The sequence below is a fragment of the Episyrphus balteatus genome, chromosome 1, assembly GCF_945859705.1.
Source record: "Episyrphus balteatus chromosome 1, idEpiBalt1.1, whole genome shotgun sequence".
Classification (NCBI taxonomy): domain Eukaryota; kingdom Metazoa; phylum Arthropoda; class Insecta; order Diptera; family Syrphidae; genus Episyrphus; species Episyrphus balteatus.
In genome coordinates, this window is record NC_079134.1 from 58,990,741 (window position 1) to 59,014,406 (window position 23,666).

Here is a 23,666-nt window from a genome sequence, read left to right on the forward strand (position 1 = left end):
GGTTATGGTGTTTTTCTATAGACCACTGCCTCGCTATCGCCGTTTTGCATGAGTTTCATGAAAAAAAAAAACAAGTATACAAAATTAATAAATGGTGTATCCGCTCGGAAAAGAAATCAGCGATCTGCAAATATAACTTTTTTCTCCTAAGAATATGATTTCAAGTCGAATCCTTTGGACAAATGTGATTTAATCTAGAATTTATGTTTAATTTTTTCGTTTTTGCAGTCCGGTGAATAAAATAATAAGAATAGAAGTAAAAAACTTACCAAAAAAAGAGTCATAAGCTGAAGTTAGCTCAAATTCCTCCTCAAAGTCCTTTTGTTTTGCACAATTGCGAGGATCTGCACAAATGCACAATGGAGAGGATAATTGTTTTGTTTTTTTTTCCACAATGGCGAAGATAGAAATAAATTAATACTTAGTTATTTTAAAATCACGAGTAATTTCGCTGCTAAAAATCAACCGAACCAATCACTCGAGAAGCCAAACTGAGAATGATTATGAAAATGAGGGATGTAATGGCCAAAGCCGATAAAATCCATGTATGTGTAAAATATTTCTGTTTATTCATATCATTTTCACATTAAACATATCAAAGCTACATTGATTAATGTGAAAATTACATTTCTTTAATGTGTAAACTACATTATTAATGTAAAAACTACATTTTTTAATGTAAAAACTACATTATTAATGTGAAAACTGCATTAAATAATGTAAAAAACACATTATTTTTTTAACGGAACACGAAAACGTCTATGTATTTGTGTCTAGATTTCTCGTCGGTGAAATTTGGCGGATTTTGTGCGCAGGGATGTCGTTGGTAAAGAAATAGTAGTAATATTTACAAATATTGAGAACCAAACAGAGATATGAATCTTTATTTTGTATAAATTATTAAATAAAAGAAGGGTATTAACTAAGTTATACCCTGTTTTGAAAGTAAAAGGACATAAATGCATAGTTTCTAGAAAAAAAAGCTTTAAAAAATCACCCATAATTTAGCAAAAAGGAATAAAGAGTGACCCAGCAACTTCGTGCTACATTGATTAATGTGAAAATTACATTTCTTTAATGTGAAAACTACATTTTTAATGTAAAAACTAAATTTTTTAATGTGTAAACTACATTATCAACGTAAAAACTACATTAAATAATGTGAAAAACACATTAATTTTGCAACGGACCACGAAAATGTCTATGTATTTGTGTCTAGACTTCTCGTCGGTGAAATTTGGCGGATTTTGTGCGCAGGGATGTCGTTGGTAAAGAAATAGTAGTAATACTTAAAAATATTGAGAACCAAACAGAAATATGAATGTTCATTTTACATAAATTATTAAATAAAAGGAGGGTCTTAACGAAATTATACCCTGTTTTGAAAGTAAAAAGACATAAATACATAGTTTCTAGACAAAAAGGCTTTATAAAATCACACAAAAGTAAGCAAAAAGGATTACGAGTGACGCAGCGACTTCGTGCGTGGAAAGTATTGAAATATTGAAACGATTGTTAAGCTGTAATTTGCAAAACGCATGAATTTGTAGATCGGGGGGTTTTTATTGAAAACTGACTAAACACCAGAAAATTTGACTTTCAAATCATCTCAAAATACATTAATGTATTTCGCAATTGTGCGTCACAAAGTATCTCCTATAGAAAAAAAAATAGTTTTCTACCATTTGGCGCTACATGGCGACGCAGCGTCAAAAAATTTCTTTGAAGTGGAAATCAGAAAATTGTGGACCAAAGGTTTATGATCTATGCATACCTTAGTAAAAACCCCTTTCCTACCGACCATATGGCGGAACATGGCGCCGAATTAGCGCGCCGGAACGGCAAAATATTCGCGTGCACAAAGCAGGTACTTAGAATACTTGTTTTTTAAGATGGTTTAAATGCATAAAAACATAAATTCTGAAAGCGAAAGGGTTTTGAAAGCTATACGGAAACATCAATGAGAAAGTACTTCCTACCTACTTTTATACAAATAATAAGTAGTAGGTAGTAGAAAAAGTAGTAAAATGAAAACCAGCATATTTAAAGAGAAAAAGCAATTTAAACCTTATTGAAATCATTCGAATAAAAAATCAAAATCAAAAATCATTTGAAAAACTAAAATTGTACTAATAGATTTTAATGATAGCTATAACTGGTCCCTTAGTTATGAATTGGTTTCATACTACTTATTAAAAAGCTTCCCAATCCAGTAATTGTCACACTTGACAATTTTTGTGAACCAAAATCAAATCATACTTTTTGACGCTATAGCAGTGTTTTCGTGAGAATTCAGTAAATCAAACAAAAAAAAAAACTCACAAAATCCATCCAATTTCATTCTAGTTGGAACACGTTTTTTTTTTTTACATTCCATAGTTTCACATTGTTGCAAAACATTTATGTATTCCAACTCACTTTTATTGGAAGTAAAAAGATAAAGTCATTCCCAGTAAGATTGTATAAGGATGTATGAAAGATTTTTATTTAATTGTACTACGAAGTCTCATGAAAACATGCTTGCTTAGCCAAAATATCGGGTTTCGACAACCACAGAAAATGTTATTCGTTTCAAAGAAATAAATAAATAAATTTTTTACAAAAGCTAAATTGTTCGATTTTAATATTTCTTTTCAAAAACGTTTCTTGAGTCATTTGATATTGGTTTATGCTGTATTTGTGTTTTAAAACGAGTAAAAACAACCTAAATAATCCATTAGAGTAGAGTTAGAGTAGTTTCCCTGATCAATATACATAACTGACCGCATAAAAAGGCTTCTAATTAAAATTTATAATTTTGGAGTAGAGGTCGATTAAATTTTTAAACTGAAATTATTCAATCGCTTCACTTTAAAATAAAAATAATTTTCATTTTTCTATTTTTCCTTTATTAAGGCTTTTATATTATTCATATACATTGTTTCAATGTGAAAAATACATTTTTGTTGCAACGGATCGCGAATATGTTTATGTATAAGTATTGACTCCCACTCACAAAAATTTGGCGGTCAAAAATCTTTTTTATATTATTCATATCATTTTGATATTAAAAATGTAAAAATTATATTGATGCATAAACGCCTCAATGTCAAAAATATATAAAAATATTGGAATATATTCAATGTTCCATTGAATTTCAAATTCATTAAATTTAACATTTCGATTATCAAAACCTTTCTATTGATTGAGAATTTGCATTCAATATATTTTCAATATTAAAAATGTAGAATTAACATTATTTGCATTTCATATCAATTTTACATTTTCAATATCAAAATCTTTCAAACAATGTAGAATTTCCATTTTGTTTTCTTTTACATTTTCATATCAATTTCACATTTTCGAAAATGATTTTCATTTTCATATCAATTTTACATTTTCAATATCAAAATCTTTCAAACAATGTAGAATTTACATTTTTTTTTTTTACATTTTCATATCAATTTCACATTTTCGAAATCGAAAACTTAAAATAATGTGAAATTACCATTTAATTTGGATATTTACATTAAAAAATGTCCAATTGATATGGCAGATTTTCGAAGAAGATTTGATATTTTTTTTTGACATTGAAATGTGAATTTGCCATTGTAAAAAAAATGTGAAACTAACAAGAAAAATGTGAGTTAGACATTTTTCAACGTATAAAACACATTTTTTTCCGTTAATTTCAGTTATTTTTAAATTTTTGAATAAATTTTGGGTTGATATGACGAAATGTTAATTTTACATTGCAAATTTTTTTTCGGTGTACTTTTTAAAAAGTTTGGAATGAAGTCATTTAGATAAAAACCTTTTATTTAAGATTGTGTGGAAAATTTAACTTTTGTTTTAGAAAATAATGAGAAAAGTTGAAAAAAAAACAAAAAAAAAAAAACAAAAAAAAAAAACATTTTTAAGATCGATTTTTCCGTAAATGACAGTAATATTGGCGTAAAATAAAATTCCATAGAAACAAAACTATATTCTTCTAATGGCCTTTGACACTCTTAATTTGAATCTAGCATTAAATTAGCTCTAACATGCAAAGTTTTTGAGATATTGAAAAACACTATTTTTGTGATGTTTTGTAATGGTAATATCTCTAAAACATGATGTTATAGCGTTTTTCTGACTTCGGATTCGAGCCCAGCGCACAAAAAAACATTAGAAAAATATACATTGATTTCTATAACAAAAACTTTTTGACTAGTGAAATCGAACAAGGCAGAAAAATTCGATTGCCTTGTTCAATTCAATAGTCAAAAGACCAAAAACACTAGATTTTGGAAGTACCTATTAAATTTTAGGTGTATTAAATTTTTGTGACCATTGTGTTGAAAAATAAAGTAATTTCTTTTCTCCTTTACATGTTCAATCTCTTTAAATGCTCAAAGTATAAAAATAGACTATTCTTTGAATAGTTTTTCTTAAGTATTTTAAAATGTTTTAATTGTAAAAGTTTTTAAAATCATATCGATAGAAATTTAACTATCTACAAAAAACTACTCAATAAAAATTTTCAAATTCGATTTGCTTTTCAAGTTTTAGGGAAGAACAAAAAAAGTAACAAAAACAGTCAAAAATATTGATCGTTACAAAAATGGACATGTCCTTATAACTTATCCACAGATTTTGAAGAAAATTATCTTGTTACAATAATACAAAATTTATAACTATCAGAATTTGAAAGATTTTGATTTAACTTTGGTGTTACTTTAATTTTTAATCTTTTTTTTCCAAATTAGGTCAATTGATTTTTAATTTTTAATTGAAATTTTCCCCGCACTGCTAAAAATTTCAAGTGGAACCGGAGAAACTGGCGTCACTTTTTCGTGGTAGCTACCCTGATTCATCGATTTATAAGACGTTATCACGTCAAAAAATAAAAAGTAATAAAATAATGTACATATTTGCCAATTATTGCAATAAAATTAAATGACAATAAAAGCCCACATATGGAAAAATTAAATATTTAGGTAAGGCGAGGAGGTCTCGACATGTAGGAGGTTTCATCAAACTCAAATTTCTCCCTTCCTTTACATTTGATTGAAACGATTACTACCTATATTTAACGCTTCGAAGTATACCATTTTATTTTCCTTTATTCTGTTCAATTACTGTAATTGCGGAACAAATTATTTCGTATTTTGTTTTTTGTGAAGTGCAGATGTAATTTTTCTTGGTAAGTTCTTAAGCGATACTTTTTTTTGTTTTAAGTTTTTGAATACGATTTGTTGATAAATAAATTAGGTAAATAATAGTGTTCTAATAATTGTAATCATTTAACGTGAATATCAATGTGTAAATTTTCTAAATAAATTTATTAATTGTCTTGTGTTGAAGGAGGTTTCAGCATGTTTTGCGTAGGAGGTTTAGTCAAAATGTAGGAACATCCTTATTTTATTCTTATAGTACGTTTTAGCTTTTTTTCATATTAAAACCTGTATAACCTTTCAGTGAAAATAACACAAAAATAAAAAAGTAGGTATCCTTATCCTGAGAAGACATTTGATAAGTTAGCCATGCTAGAAGCAGAGGCTACGTTTAGCTGCTGGGGTCCCGGAGCAAAACTAAATTTGGGCCCCTTTGCTCTTTATTTTTCTTTGTAAGAAAATGTAAGTTTCCTTTTATTTTTGTTTACCTTAGGTATTCAACATTTTGTACCTTGTTTCGGCCAGTTTTTATTTCAATTTAAAGTTTAATAAGTGCACTTCTGGTTCGATTTACCAATGAAGAAAGATTTAAAACTGACTTTGTGGAGCGTTTTTTTCACCGGAGCCCCTTTTTTTACTTGAATATTTTAAAAAACGTTCAAATGACAAAGCAAATTAGAAAAAGATATTTTTTTTTAATTTCTCAATTGGCTTAAGCAAACTTAAAGAGCACTTTTTTAATTTAAAATTGGAACATAAATTTACTCGTAGGAGTAAAAAATTAATTTTTGCACAGCAAATGAGCATAACTAGCTAGAGTTCTTGAGATTGAATTTTTCAGACTCCTCATTAATTTTTTTTAGAACCCAATAAAGGTTACGAGTTCCCACCTATTGTATGGTTAGCCAAAGAGACCCCTAATTTGAATTTCTTATGTTCCTGGTGATTCGTCGATAAGTAATTTTTCGAACTGACGGAACCTCCTATGGCATGATGAAACCTCCTACTTAAAAGTCGGAACCTCCTACAAGGTAGGATGTTTCGTCACTTTTTCTTTATTTACTAATTTACAATAAACTTTGATATGGGTAGTAATTTACTTACTAAAATTTGTTTTCGAATAAGCTTAAACCTTAATAAAAAGCATTTTATGTAAAAAGATGGCTATTTATAAAAGGAAGTTCTTAATTTTTAACAATATCCGTTAACGTGTCAAAACCTCCTCGCCCTACCTACATATTGTTTTATTGTTTTTTTTATTAATAAATATCGTTTAAGGTTTAAATTCTACATAAACCAATGAGAAATCAAACATTTTCAAAATTAGGAAAACTATCCAAAAATAGTTATAAATTTAAATTAAAAATTAAGTAGAAAATTGAATAAAGTTTTTAATTGTATGTTTGAGTTTTCTGTAAAGTGATCTGTTGCTGAGGTATTGATAGTAAAAGTCAAGAGTTGGCTTTTGGTTTGATGACTGATTTTGCAGTCTAAAAAATATCTTAAAAGTTTGAAACAAAAAGAATCTTGAAGCTAAATAAATAGCCTTTGTAAAATTAATCATCATTTTATCAGAAAACAAATCCCTAATTTTTAAGAGAAAAATAAAATAAAAAAAATTGTAAAATGTTGGTTTTTGAACAGTTAAAATGATTAAGCTATGTGAGACATATGTATATACAGAAATCTATGAATTGAAAAAGGTTTCAGTTTGATTTTGTAGTCTTTTTCCTTTTGTTAATTTTTTCAGTTTTCTTGTAACTTTTTTGAAGAAATGAGTTAAAACAACATAGTTATGAGTCAAATTTTCTCAAGTGGGCCACCTAAAACCGACTTCTCGAATTTGATGCTTTTTTTGCATATATTGAAAGATTTGCGTGTTAAAAATAATATTCCAAAGTATTTTTGAAAAATTTCAATTTTGTTAAAAGTTATAAAAAAATGAAATTTTTCAGGTCTTTTTGTTAAAATGGCTTTATCTCAGTAATGAAATCCTAAAAATAAATAAAATTTGGTACACATATTACCAATTGTACACCCAACAATTTACTTAAAAAAAAATTTTCAAAAAAAAAAATGATTTATAAATAACTAATTTTGTTATAAACAATTGCATTTTTTACTAACTTCTGGAGTATGTAGGAAAACCATTTTCTTATATTCGATTTGAAATTTTATAAGCTTTCATTATCTGAAAGAAAATTTTAGTGCAATTCATAAGAAAAAAAGTTATGCATGTTTAAACTTTGCCGTATATTTGTTTTTAATAGCACTTGTCAACAAAATTGAACTTTTTTTCTGCCACAAGAACCAAAATATACTTTTCTAGTGGTTTTTGGGGTCTTGAACTCGAATCCGAAGTCAGAAAAATGTGATTGACCTCCGTTTTTGAAATATTACCGTTATAAAAAGCAAAAAGGCGTAATTTTGGCTGTTTTCAAGGTTATGTTTTTATGTGGTATAATTCATTAAAAACAAATTTGTAACGGTGTCTATGAGAACATATTTTATTCTTCCAAAAACTGTTTAAATCTTTTCGATATCTTTTTTATTGGCCGAGATATTTTTAATTAAGTAAGTCTTTGGCTCAAAAACAGCACTGGTCAACAAAATGTATCTCTTTTTTGCCACAAGTACTAAGATACAATGCGCGTCACTTGAATAGAAACAACAATTTTTCTTTAGAAAATAGCGATTGGCGCTTTTGTGAGGTAACCTAGTAGATTTTTGGTTTTGCATTTTCAAAGAGGAATAAGCAATGTTGTAAAAACAAAAAACCCAAAACAGAAACCGTATGGCTACTAGTTGCGTTTTTTCGCATTACTTCACAAAAAACAGTGTTTTTTTGCGTCACTTGAATAGAAACAAGCTCTTAAATTAGATAAAAATGATGAAAATTCATGGAAAACACTAATTTTAGTAAAGCAATATTAATTTTTGACATTATTTGCACATTATAACCAATTATGGGCTACGAGCTACCATTAGGCACCCCAGAAAATGCATAAATAGAAGCTAACATTGGAAATGCACTTGCACCATGCAAAATCGCGAAAGATATTGGAAATTTTACCAAATTTGGATGAGAATATTTTTAAAATATCGTAAACTAGTGATTGAATAAAAAAATAAGACAGGTGAGACCCAAATCAAGAGCAGAGAAAAAAATAATTGCACAACATTAAAAAAGCCTCAAAATGCAAAATAACAACATTTTAAGTTCTACTAAGATTACAAAAAAGTTAGTTATTTTATAGTTGCATTCGAACTGAAAAAAAGTGAGGTAAAGAGTGGTTTTTTAAAAAGGAAAACATACTAACTCAGATGGACCATGTTAATATTAGTCCTATTTCATTGGTTTATGAAAGAATAACTTTTATCGCATCGCCACCAAAGGGCACTAAAATATGTTATAGTAATTCGCTTTGTTTTTATGATGTGCAATAGCAAATTTGAAGCTTCACGCTTCGAAAAAAGATGCAAACTTTTACAAAGAAATAATGGTAGAAGCTCTTGGCAAGTTTAGGAACGTGGAAGAACAACCGTCTCAGAGATTGGACAACGATAGTTCCAGAAAAAACAACGCAATAGAAACAAAACAGATGCATTCCGGATGAAAACGAAAGTTTATTTCACTTATTCAATCCTTAAATTGTAGAAAATGTCATTTTCTTAATTTATAAGAAAACACTTTTATCACTTTCTCCAATTAGGTCCACGATTGTTTACAGTACAAGTGCATTTTCAATGTTAAATTCTATTTATACATTTTCTGTGGTGCCTAATGGTAGCTCATAGCCTATAATTGGTTATAATGTGCAAATAATGTCAAAGTTTAATATTGCTTTACTAAAATTAGTGTTTTCCACGAATTTTCATCATTTTTATCTAAGAGCTTGTTTCTATTCAAGTGACGCAAAAAAAAACACTGTTTTTTGTGAAGTAATGCGAAAAAACGCAACTAGTAGCCATACGGTTTCTGTTTTGGATTTTTTGTTTTTACAACATTGCTTGTTCCTCTTTGAAAATGCAAAACCAAAAATCTACTAAGTTACCTCACAAAAGCGCCAATCGCTATTTTCTAAAGAAAAATTGTTGTTTCTATTCAAGTGACGCGCATTGTATCTTAGTACTTGTGGCAAAAAAGAGATACATTTTGTTGACCAGTGCTGTTTTTGAGCCAAAGACTTACTTAATTAAAAATATCTCGGCCAATAAAAAAGATATCGAAAAGATTTAAACAGTTTTTGGAAGAATAAAATATGTTCTCATAGACACCGTTACAAATTTGTTTTTAATGAATTATACCACATAAAAACATAACCTTGAAAACAGCCAAAATTACGCTTTTTTGCTTTTTATAACGGTAATATTTCAAAAACGGAGGTCGATCACATTTTTCTGACTTCGGATTCGAGTTCAAGACCCCAAAAACCACTAGGAAAGTATATTTTGGTTCTTGTGGCAGAAAAAAAGTTCAATTTTGTTGACAAGTGCTATTAAAAATAAATATGCGGCAAAGTTTAAACATGCATAACTTTTTTTCTTATGAATTGCACTAAAATTTTCTTTCAGATAATGAAAGCTTATAAAATTTCAAAAGAAAATGGTTTTCTTACATACTCCAGGGCCCTATTTCACCAACTACAAGTTACAAGCACAAATTTGTAACTTGTAGATCACAAGTACAAATTTTTAGAATGGTATTCTGTTTCACAAAGTACAAATAAGTAATTCACAAATTTGTGATTATCGAAAAAAAACTACAACTAACTTTTGAAAACCACAAGTTTGTAGAATTACCGTTTCACCAAATATATTTTTTTCTTGTAAACAACAAGTTTATCTCACAAACTTGTAAAGCTCGTTGTAGTCTTAGCGGTGACCGTTGAGTTACTTAACTCATAACGACATAGGTTAAAATTGGTTTCAAATGAAAACTAAGTTGATAACGAGTATGAAAAAATAGGATTGCCATTTTTAAAACTTGAGCTCTTATTTGGCAAACCTATTTTAAACGGAAAATTGTCAAATTACTAATACTGTCATATCTTAGTAGTTTGATCAAATAATAAAATTTTTTTGGCATGACAAACAAAATTGTAAATATATATTAAGATTTTTGTATTGCTGGATTATTTTTATATTTATTATTTTATAATCCATATCCATGGTTTTATAAAAGTAAAATAAAAATATTGTTAATAGTGAGGAAAATTAATCCATCCACATATCCATGGATTTATAAAAGTAAAATAAAAATATTGTTAATAGTGAGGAAAATTAATAAAATAATTTAAATAATGAAGATGAATATGAGAAATAAAAATAAGCCTCTTTGATCAAAAGAGAACGAATTTTTACATACTTAAGAGGTAGGTTATAGCGATCAGGAAAATTTTTTCAACAGATATTTTGTGATCTTTTCATTCGATTTGAAACACAAATGCTATACCAATTTTTAAATCATTTGTTTTCCATTACAAATAAAAAAACAAATATTTATTACAAATAAAAAAAATGCGTTAAAAAAATATTGATTGCAACTGAAATAAATTGAATTTAAAAAAAAATATTGCAACTGAAAAATATTTGCCTTAAAAAAATATTTATTGCTTTTGAAATTAAAAAAAAATCATTTATTGCAAGTAAAAAAATTTTATAATGAAAAAAAATTGCATTAAAATTTTTATTGCAACTGAAAAATATTTGCATTAAAAAAAAATATTTATTGCAAATAAAAAAATTTGCATTAAAAAATGTAATTGCAGCTGAAAAATATTTGCATTGAAAATAAAAATTTTATTGCAAATTAAAATATACTAAAAACAAATTGTATCGCAAATTTTCTCAATAGAAAAAAAAAAATCAAGGCAAAATGTGTGTGCATTCAATATTCTTTCTTAATATGCGTCGAATTTCTTACAATTTTGGGTATCCGACCATACCTACATTAGTTATTTCAACTACCTATACTATTGAATCTTATCTAAGGCCAAAAAGTCGAAACTGTAAGGGATTCGACGAATGTTAAAAAAAAAAATATTTAATACACACATTTTGCATTTATTTTTTTTTTAATGCAGAAAATGTTTTATATGTAATATAATTTTTTTGTAATGCAAAATATATTTATTTGCAATAAAAATATTATTTCAATGCAAATATTTTTCAGTTGCAATAACATTTTTTTAAAAGCAAATTTATTTATTTGCAATAAATATTTTTTTTAATGCAAATATTTTTCAGTTGCAATAAAAATTTTTTTAATGCAATTTTTTTACTTGCAATAAATGATTTTTTTTTAAATTTCAAATGCATTTTTACAACCATGAATAATAATAACATAGCTTTTCTAAAAATAATAATAATGGCCTTCGGCGTAAGGCCATTTTAAACACTTTAATCACTCTAAATACGGTTTTTACAAACTTGTAACAAAAATGACATACGTCTTGACTCTTGTAGAAAATTTGGAATGAAGTCATTTAGATAAAAACCTTTTATTTAAGATTGTGTGGAAAATTTAACTTTTGTTTTAGAAAATAATGAGAAAAGTTGAAAAAAAAAACAAAAAAAAAAAACAAAAAAAAAAAACATTTTTAAGATCGATTTTTCCGTAAATGACAGTAATATTGGCGTAAAATAAAATTCCATAGAAACAAAACTATATTCTTCTAATGGCCTTTGACACTCTTAATTTGAATCTAGCATTAAAATAGCTCTAACATGCAAAGTTTTTGAGATATTGAAAAACACTATTTTTGTGATGTTTTGTAATGGTAATATCTCTAAAACATGATGTTATAGCGTTTTTCTGACTTCGGATTCGAGCCCAGCGCACAAAAAAACATTAGAAAAATATACATTGATTTCTATAACAAAAACTTTTTGACTAGTGAAATCGAACAAGGCAGAAAAATTCGATTGCCTTGTTCAATTCAATAGTCAAAAGACCAAAAACACTAGATTTTGGAAGTACCTATTAAATTTTAGGTGTATTAAATTTTTGTGACCATTGTGTTGAAAAATAAAGTAATTTCTTTTCTCCTTTACATGTTCAATCTCTTTAAATGCTCAAAGTATAAAAATAGACTATTCTTTGAATAGTTTTTCTTAAGTATTTTAAAATGTTTTAATTGTAAAAGTTTTTAAAATCATATCGATAGAAATTTAACTATCTACAAAAAACTACTCAATAAAAATTTTCAAATTCGATTTGCTTTTCAAGTTTTAGGGAAGAACAAAAAAAGTAACAAAAACAGTCAAAAATATTGATCGTTACAAAAATGGACATGTCCTTATAACTTATCCACAGATTTTGAAGAAAATTATCTTGTTACAATAATACAAAATTTATAACTATCAGAATTTGAAAGATTTTGATTTAACTTTGGTGTTACTTTAATTTTTAATCTTTTTTTTCCAAATTAGGTCAATTGATTTTTAATTTTTAATTGAAATTTTCCCCGCACTGCTAAAAATTTCAAGTGGAACCGGAGAAACTGGCGTCACTTTTTCGTGGTAGCTACCCTGATTCATCGATTTATAAGACGTTATCACGTCAAAAAATAAAAAGTAATAAAATAATGTACATATTTGCCAATTATTGCAATAAAATTAAATGACAATAAAAGCCCACATATGGAAAAATTAAATATTTAGGTAAGGCGAGGAGGTCTCGACATGTAGGAGGTTTCATCAAACTCAAATTTCTCCCTTCCTTTACATTTGATTGAAACGATTACTACCTATATTTAACGCTTCGAAGTATACCATTTTATTTTCCTTTATTCTGTTCAATTACTGTAATTGCGGAACAAATTATTTCGTATTTTGTTTTTTGTGAAGTGCAGATGTAATTTTTCTTGGTAAGTTCTTAAGCGATACTTTTTTTTGTTTTAAGTTTTTGAATACGATTTGTTGATAAATAAATTAGGTAAATAATAGTGTTCTAATAATTGTAATCATTTAACGTGAATATCAATGTGTAAATTTTCTAAATAAATTTATTAATTGTCTTGTGTTGAAGGAGGTTTCAGCATGTTTTGCGTAGGAGGTTTAGTCAAAATGTAGGAACATCCTTATTTTATTCTTATAGTACGTTTTAGCTTTTTTTCATATTAAAACCTGTATAACCTTTCAGTGAAAATAACACAAAAATAAAAAAGTAGGTATCCTTATCCTGAGAAGACATTTGATAAGTTAGCCATGCTAGAAGCAGAGGCTACGTTTAGCTGCTGGGGTCCCGGAGCAAAACTAAATTTGGGCCCCTTTGCTCTTTATTTTTCTTTGTAAGAAAATGTAAGTTTCCTTTTATTTTTGTTTACCTTAGGTATTCAACATTTTGTACCTTGTTTCGGCCAGTTTTTATTTCAATTTAAAGTTTAATAAGTGCACTTCTGGTTCGATTTACCAATGAAGAAAGATTTAAAACTGACTTTGTGGAGCGTTTTTTTCACCGGAGCCCCTTTTTTTACTTGAATATTTTAAAAAACGTTCAAATGACAAAGCAAATTAGAAAAAGATATTTTTTTTAATTTCTCAATTGGCTTAAGCAAACTTAAAGAGCACTTTTTTAATTTAAAATTGGAACATAAATTTACTCGTAGGAGTAAAAAATTAATTTTTGCACAGCAAATGAGCATAACTAGCTAGAGTTCTTGAGATTGAATTTTTCAGACTCCTCATTAATTTTTTTTAGAACCCAATAAAGGTTACGAGTTCCCACCTATTGTATGGTTAGCCAAAGAGACCCCTAATTTGAATTTCTTATGTTCCTGGTGATTCGTCGATAAGTAATTTTTCGAACTGACGGAACCTCCTATGGCATGATGAAACCTCCTACTTAAAAGTCGGAACCTCCTACAAGGTAGGATGTTTCGTCACTTTTTCTTTATTTACTAATTTACAATAAACTTTGATATGGGTAGTAATTTACTTACTAAAATTTGTTTTCGAATGAGCTTAAACCTTAATAAAAAGCATTTTATGTAAAAAGATGGCTATTTATAAAAGGAAGTTCTTAATTTTTAACAATATCCGTTAACGTGTCAAAACCTCCTCGCCCTACCTACATATTGTTTTATTGTTTTTTTTATTAATAAATATCGTTTAAGGTTTAAATTCTACATAAACCAATGAGAAATCAAACATTTTCAAAATTAGGAAAACTATCCAAAAATAGTTATAAATTTAAATTAAAAATTAAGTAGAAAATTGAATAAAGTTTTTAATTGTATGTTTGAGTTTTCTGTAAAGTGATCTGTTGCTGAGGTATTGATAGTAAAAGTCAAGAGTTGGCTTTTGGTTTGATGACTGATTTTGCAGTCTAAAAAATATCTTAAAAGTTTGAAACAAAAAGAATCTTGAAGCTAAATAAATAGCCTTTGTAAAATTAATCATCATTTTATCAGAAAACAAATCCCTAATTTTTAAGAGAAAAATAAAATAAAAAAAATTGTAAAATGTTGGTTTTTGAACAGTTAAAATGATTAAGCTATGTGAGACATATGTATATACAGAAATCTATGAATTGAAAAAGGTTTCAGTTTGATTTTGTAGTCTTTTTCCTTTTGTTAATTTTTTCAGTTTTCTTGTAACTTTTTTGAAGAAATGAGTTAAAACAACATAGTTATGAGTCAAATTTTCTCAAGTGGGCCACCTAAAACCGACTTCTCGAATTTGATGCTTTTTTTGCATATATTGAAAGATTTGCGTGTTAAAAATAATATTCCAAAGTATTTTTGAAAAATTTCAATTTTGTTAAAAGTTATAAAAAAATGAAATTTTTCAGGTCTTTTTGTTAAAATGGCTTTATCTCAGTAATGAAATCCTAAAAATAAATAAAATTTGGTACACATATTACCAATTGTACACCCAACAATTTACTTAAAAAAAAATTTTCAAAAAAAAAAATGATTTATAAATAACTAATTTTGTTATAAACAATTGCATTTTTTACTAACTTCTGGAGTATGTAGGAAAACCATTTTCTTATATTCGATTTGAAATTTTATAAGCTTTCATTATCTGAAAGAAAATTTTAGTGCAATTCATAAGAAAAAAAGTTATGCATGTTTAAACTTTGCCGTATATTTGTTTTTAATAGCACTTGTCAACAAAATTGAACTTTTTTTCTGCCACAAGAACCAAAATATACTTTTCTAGTGGTTTTTGGGGTCTTGAACTCGAATCCGAAGTCAGAAAAATGTGATTGACCTCCGTTTTTGAAATATTACCGTTATAAAAAGCAAAAAAGCGTAATTTTGGCTGTTTTCAAGGTTATGTTTTTATGTGGTATAATTCATTAAAAACAAATTTGTAACGGTGTCTATGAGAACATATTTTATTCTTCCAAAAACTGTTTAAATCTTTTCGATATCTTTTTTATTGGCCGAGATATTTTTAATTAAGTAAGTCTTTGGCTCAAAAACAGCACTGGTCAACAAAATGTATCTCTTTTTTGCCACAAGTACTAATGTCGTTTTCTTTCACTCTATTAAGGAGTACTCTAAATTTTTACTCCTTTTTCTGGAGTGAAAGAACATAATGAGAGTAATTTTTTTTTTATGTAATTGTGTGTGTGACAAGGCAAAAATGGATAATTTCCTTGAAAAAAATAGTGATAACAGGGCTAGGGAAAACATTTTATGAATTGAAAAGAAAAATTAGTATTAATATCATATATGAAGCATAATACACGAAGACGGAAGGCGCAGAAATCATCTTCCAATTTCCTTTTGATTTTCCCTTCGGTGCGTCGCGCGCTTCTACACGTAGTAATTTGTATAAGACGCCAATTTGACAGCTATTTTTTTTATTTTATCTTGTTCTTGTTTTCGTATCTATTTTTATTTAAAAAAAGCACCAAAATATACAAAAAACAACATCAGGGGGCTCTATGTGCAACGAAAACATTTAAATATATTAACAAAAGTTAGTATACACCCAAATAATATACATCCGACGACGCGAACTCTGCCACTGACGAAATCAATTAAAGCAAAACAGCAAAAAAAAGAACAAGATCAAAGAGAGACGTCAAAATGAGTCTCAAAATTTTCGACCGGGGACTCACAGGGTAAAAAATCTTCCATCCCTCTTTTTCGAACTTTCTTTCTCCCTTGCTCTTCATTGAATCTTGACTCTTGCGTCTTCATGTAAAAGCAGACAAAGGAAGACGTAGACCATTGAATAAGAAGTACAGGAAGGGGTGTATATCACACCTATAGAGTTGGCGAGTGAAGCCACAAAAAAATAAAAAAAAAAATAAATTTTATATAAACTGTCAAAAATTTTATATAATCTGTCAAATTTCGAGCTCGTTTTCCATGGGCGAACTTACTCTTATTGGTGATGACAAGGCGATACAATCATTGACCGCCAATGTTTCAGCTAATCTTGATGATTTTAAAACAATTTTCAGTCTGTTTTTAGTTGAAGCCTAGTACGCAGATCACGCTAAAATTTATCTTTCATACACATTTCCTCCAAAGATAAATTTTAGCGAGGATTTTTAGCCAGGGAGTACGCAGTTCACGCGCTAAATTCGAATTGTCATCTACTACTTTTGCAAAAAGTCTCCACTCAATTTAGCTCGCGAAATAATGCTCAGCGCATTTTTTCACAGATAAATTTTGACATTGTTTGTGGTCGTTGTTGTTGCTGCAAGGAATAAGAGGCAAAAAAACCTTGGAATATAATAAAAGAAAAGGAACAAAACAAAATGAGAGCGTAAAAAAGGTATTCTGCAGGTAAAAAAAAATATGTATGTAATATTGAATGTAAGCAGGTATAAGTAAATGAAACTGTGATTCAGCCGTTATTTTTAAATTTAAATTTATCTTGGCTTTTAGCGAACGCGTGTAGAGATAAAAATTGTCGAGATAAAATTTAGTTTAGCGCGATCTGCGTACTGGGCTTGAGAAAAGAAACAGTTTAAAATTCGTATATAATTATGATAAAAAATAGCACTTATACGAAAGTCTCTCACGAGACTAGTTGCATTTCCGTTGGCGCCCCTTGAGTGAACAATATATCTGCACTCCGACCCTTTACCAATACATGTGCATCTGTACAACTCACACTAATAAAAAGCGGCTTCACTTATTTGGATAAACACCCCTTCCTGTACTTCTTATTCAATGACGTAGACGCACGAGATGCACATAAGAACAAGAGAGAGAGAGAGAAAGATCGATTTCTCCTTTGCTCTTATGTGCATCTTGTCCGTCTACGTCTTCGTGTATATAAAAAAAAAAAACAACTCCCGTGCGGGGTCTATGTGCAACGAAAACTTTTGAATAAATTAAAAACGTTACTATACACGCAAATAATACACATCCGACGAAGCAGATTCCGCAACCGACGAAATAAAATAAAGCAGAACAGCAAAAAAAAAAAAAAAAGCCTCAAGAGAAACGTCAAAAAAAGTTACAAAATTTTTTACCGTAGACTCACGGTAGAAAATCTTCCTTCCCTTTTTTTCGAACTTTATTTCTCCTTTGCTCTTATGTGCGTCTCGCGCATTGCGTCTTCGTGTAGAAGCGGACTTAGTTTTACTTTTGGTATGTTTTTCATTATGCTTCTGATCGGTTTTTTCAGCCTAATTGACACACACCCTTAGTTTGATTTTATAATTGCAAAATAAAAATATCCCATCAACGCAGAAAAAATGGGATTTTTTTGTTATATGGCACAGGATTTTTTTTTATTGATGAAGAACACTGGCGGAAAATTTTTTTTATTCGGGTTTCAATTTCATTTTGGAAAAAGTGAAGAAAAAACGAAAAAATGGAAGAAATATATCTGGCGGAATATAATACAGTAGAAAATATATTCATAATGGTTGTTTTTGTTAATAACAAATGAGTTTGAAAGAAAAACTTTTCGCATTTTTCAATTAGACCAGTGCCAATAATTTTTGAAAATAAAAAAATTATTAGCAGCATATGGGTGGTGGGAAAATTTAGGATAAATGGTATATGAAAGGGGAAAAATAAATTGCCCACAAAAAAATTGGGGGAAAGGGGGTGGGTGGGCGAAAAAGTGGGGTGGGTGTCAAAAATCATGGTTTTTTACGATTTCTGTCTAAACTAGACGTCCTATCGAAAAAAGTCAAATGCAAAAGTTGTAGGTAGTATAAATGTCTACAACTTTTACTCAAACAATTTTTTTCTTTAACCTCAAAAATATTGAAAAAAATGCAAAAATACGATTTTTTGATTTTTTATTTTTATCTTTTACAAAAATGGTGGGATTTTAACAAAACTTGGTTAAAAACTACTTTGTTATGTTTTCTATGTATTAAAAATGTTTTTTGAGCAAAAAGTGAATTTTTGAATTTTTGACGAATTTAATTTGAAAAAATAGCCTATTTTTCAATCAAAAAAGTTACCGAAAAAATTTTTGATTTTTGAAAAGTTTGAAATGAAATTATTTAGATTAAAACCTATTATTTAAGATTGTGTGGAAAAACTATACTTTTGTTTTAGAAAATATTGAGAAAAATTGAAAAAAACAAAAAAACCATTTTTAAGATCGATTTTTCCGTAAATGACAGTAATATTGGCGAGAAATAATTTTCCATAGAAACTAAATTATACTTTTCTAATGGCATTTGACCTTCTTAATTTGAATCTAGCATTAGAATAGCTCTAACGTGAAAAGTTTTTGAGATATTGAATTTTGAACGTCCAAAACACTATTTTTGTGATGTTTTGCATGGTAATATCTCAAAAACGTGATGTGATAGAATTTTTCTGACTTCGGATTCGAGCTCAGCGCACAAAAAACCATTAGAAAAATATACTTTGATTTTTATAAAAAAAAACTTTTTGACTAGTGAATTCGAACAGGGAAGAAAAAATCGCATGTCTTGTTCAAATTCACTAGTCAAAAAGTTTTTTTTTATAGAAATCAAAGTATATTTTTCTAATGGTTTTTTGTGCGCTGAGCTCGAATCCGAAGTCAGAAAAATTCTATCACATCACGTTTTTGAGATATTACCATGCAAAACATCACAAAAATAGTGTTTTGGACGTTCAAAATTCAATATCTCAAAAACTTTTCACGTTAGAGCTATTCTAATGCTAGATTCAAATTAAGAAGGTCAAATGCCATTAGAAAAGTATAATTTAGTTTCTATGGAAAATTATTTCTCGCCAATATTACTGTCATTTACGGAAAAATCGATCTTAAAAATGGTTTTTTTGTTTTTTTCAATTTTTCTCAATATTTTCTAAAACAAAAGTATAGTTTTTCCACACAATCTTAAATAATAGGTTTTAATCTAAATAATTTCATTTCAAACTTTTCAAAAATCAAAAATTTTTTCGGTAACTTTTTTGATTGAAAAATAGGCTATTTTTTCAAATTAAATTCGTCAAAAATCCAAAAATTCACTTTTTGCTCAAAAAACATTTTTAATACATAGAAAACATAACAAAGTAGTTTTTAACCAAGTTTTGTTAAAATCCCACCATTTTTGTAAAAGATAAAAATAAAAAATCAAAAAATCGTATTTTTGCATTTTTTTCAATATTTTTGAGGTTAAAGAAAAAAATTGTTTGAGTAAAAGTTGTAGACATTTATACTACCTACAACTTTTGCATTTGACTTTTTTCGATAGGACGTCTAGTTTAGACAGAAATCGTAAAAAACCATGATTTTTGACACCCACCCCACTTTTTCGCCCACCCACCCCCTTTCCCCCAATTTTTTTGTGGGCAATTTATTTTTCCCCTTTCATATACCATTTATCCTAAATTTTCCCACCACCCTTATGCTGCTAATAATTTGTTCAACTTTTGCCCTCTGAAAACCGGATTGGCACTGGTCTAAATTTTCAAACAAAATATTAAAATGTCAAACTTCAAATTCATAAGTGTGTGTGCAAGTCCGTGTGCAAATCGGTGTAAATCTGACTAAAAATGTGGAGTAAATCCGGGGTACTCCGTAGTACTAAAATTACTCCGGAGTAATTTTTTTTTTACACTTTTGTGGCGTCAAAGAACACAAAACCTTCAAAAGTGCAAAAATAAGTACTAAAAGGGTACTCTCATTGGAGTGAAAGAAAACGACATAAGATACAATGCGCGTCACTTGAATAGAAACAACAATTTTTCTTTAGAAAATAGCGATTGGCGCTTTTGTGAGGTAACCTAGTAGATTTTTGGTTTTGCATTTTCAAAGAGGAATAAGCAATGTTGTAAAAACAAAAAACCCAAAACAGAAACCGTATGGCTACTAGTTGCGTTTTTTCGCATTACTTCACAAAAAACAGTGTTTTTTTTGCGTCACTTGAATAGAAACAAGCTCTTAAATTAGATAAAAATGATGAAAATTCATGGAAAACACTAATTTTAGTAAAGCAATATTAATTTTTGACATTATTTGCACATTATAACCAATTATGGGCTACGAGCTACCATTAGGCACCCCAGAAAATGCATAAATAGAAGCTAACATTGGAAATGCACTTGCACCATGCAAAATCGCGAAAGATATTGGAAATTTTACCAAATTTGGATGAGAATATTTTTAAAATATCGTAAACTAGTGATTGAATAAAAAAATAAGACAGGTGAGACCCAAATCAAGAGCAGAGAAAAAAATAATTGCACAACATTAAAAAAGCCTCAAAATGCAAAATAACAACATTTTAAGTTCTACTAAGATTACAAAAAAGTTAGTTATTTTATAGTTGCATTCGAACTGAAAAAAAGTGAGGTAAAGAGTGGTTTTTTAAAAAGGAAAACATACTAACTCAGATGGACCATGTTAATATTAGTCCTATTTCATTGGTTTATGAAAGAATAACTTTTATCGCATCGCCACCAAAGGGCACTAAAATATGTTATAGTAATTCGCTTTGTTTTTATGATGTGCAATAGCAAATTTGAAGCTTCACGCTTCGAAAAAAGATGCAAACTTTTACAAAGAAATAATGGTAGAAGCTCTTGGCAAGTTTAGGAACGTGGAAGAACAACCGTCTCAGAGATTGGACAACGATAGTTCCAGAAAAAACAACGCAATAGAAACAAAACAGATGCATTCCGGATGAAAACGAAAGTTTATTTCACTTATTCAATCCTTAAATTGTAGAAAATGTCATTTTCTTAATTTATAAGAAAACACTTTTATCACTTTCTCCAATTAGGTCCACGATTGTTTACAGTACAAGTGCATTTTCAATGTTAAATTCTATTTATACATTTTCTGTGGTGCCTAATGGTAGCTCATAGCCTATAATTGGTTATAATGTGCAAATAATGTCAAAGTTTAATATTGCTTTACTAAAATTAGTGTTTTCCACGAATTTTCATCATTTTTATCTAAGAGCTTGTTTCTATTCAAGTGACGCAAAAAAAACACTGTTTTTTGTGAAGTAATGCGAAAAAACGCAACTAGTAGCCATACGGTTTCTGTTTTGGATTTTTTGTTTTTACAACATTGCTTGTTCCTCTTTGAAAATGCAAAACCAAAAATCTACTGAGTTACCTCACAAAAGCGCCAATCGCTATTTTCTAAAGAAAAATTGTTGTTTCTATTCAAGTGACGCGCATTGTATCTTAGTACTTGTGGCAAAAAAGAGATACATTTTGTTGACCAGTGCTGTTTTTGAGCCAAAGACTTACTTAATTAAAAATATCTCGGCCAATAAAAAAGATATCGAAAAGATTTAAACAGTTTTTGGAAGAATAAAATATGTTCTCATAGACACCGTTACAAATTTGTTTTTAATGAATTATACCACATAAAAACATAACCTTGAAAACAGCCAAAATTACGCTTTTTTGCTTTTTATAACGGTAATATTTCAAAAACGGAGGTCAATCACATTTTTCTGACTTCGGATTCGAGTTCAAGACCCCAAAAACCACTAGGAAAGTATATTTTGGTTCTTGTGGCAGAAAAAAAGTTCAATTTTGTTGACAAGTGCTATTAAAAATAAATATGCGGCAAAGTTTAAACATGCATAACTTTTTTTCTTATGAATTGCACTAAAATTTTCTTTCAGATAATGAAAGCTTATAAAATTTCAAAAGAAAATGGTTTTCTTACATACTCCAGGGCCCTATTTCACCAACTACAAGTTACAAGCACAAATTTGTAACTTGTAGATCACAATCACTTGTAGATTCACAAAGTACAAATAAGTAATTCACAAATTTGTGATTATCGAAAAAAAATTACAACTAACTTTTGAAAACCACAAGTTTGTAGAATTACCGTTTCACCAAATATATTTTTTTCTTGTAAACAACAAGTTTATCTCACAAACTTGTAAAGCTCGTTGTAGTCTTAGCGGTGACCGTTGAGTTACTTAACTCATAACGACATAGGTTAAAATTGGTTTCAAATGAAAACTAAGTTGATAACGAGTATGAAAAAATAGGATTGCCATTTTTAAAACTTGAGCTCTTATTTGGCAAACCTATTTTAAACGGAAAATTGTCAAATTACTAATACTGTCATATCTTAGTAGTTTGATCAAATAATAAAATTTTTTTGGCATGACAAACAAAATTGTAAATATATATTAAGATTTTTGTATTGCTGGATTATTTTTATATTTATTATTTTATAATCCATATCCATGGTTTTATAAAAGTAAAATAAAAATATTGTTAATAGTGAGGAAAATTAATCCATCCACATATCCATGGATTTATAAAAGTAAAATAAAAATATTGTTAATAGTGAGGAAAATTAATAAAATAATTTAAATAATGAAGATGAATATGAGAAATAAAAATAAGCCTCTTTGATCAAAAGAGAACGAATTTTTACATACTTAAGAGGTAGGTTATAGCGATCAGGAAAATTTTTTCAACAGATATTTTGTGATCTTTTCATTCGATTTGAAACACAAATGCTATACCAATTTTTAAATCATTTGTTTTCCATTACAAATAAAAAAAAAAAAAAAACAAATATTTATTACAAATAAAAAAAATGCGTTAAAAAAATATTGATTGCAACTGAAATAAATTGAATTTAAAAAAAAATATTGCAACTGAAAAATATTTGCCTTAAAAAAATATTTATTGCTTTTGAAATTAAAAAAAAATCATTTATTGCAAGTAAAAAAATTTTATAATGAAAAAAAATTGCATTAAAATTTTTATTGCAACTGAAAAATATTTGCATTAAAAAAAAATATTTATTGCAAATAAAAAAATTTGCATTAAAAAATGTAATTGCAGCTGAAAAATATTTGCATTGAAAATAAAAATTTTATTGCAAATTAAAATATACTAAAAACAAATTGTATCGCAAATTTTCTCAATAGAAAAAAAAAATCAAGGCAAAATGTGTGTGCATTCAATATTCTTTCTTAATATGCGTCGAATTTCTTACAATTTTGGGTATCCGACCATACCTACATTAGTTATTTCAACTACCTATACTATTGAATCTTATCTAAGGCCAAAAAGTCGAAACTGTATGTTAAAAAAAAAAATATTTAATACACACATTTTGCATTTATTTTTTTTTTAATGCAGAAAATGTTTTATATGTAAT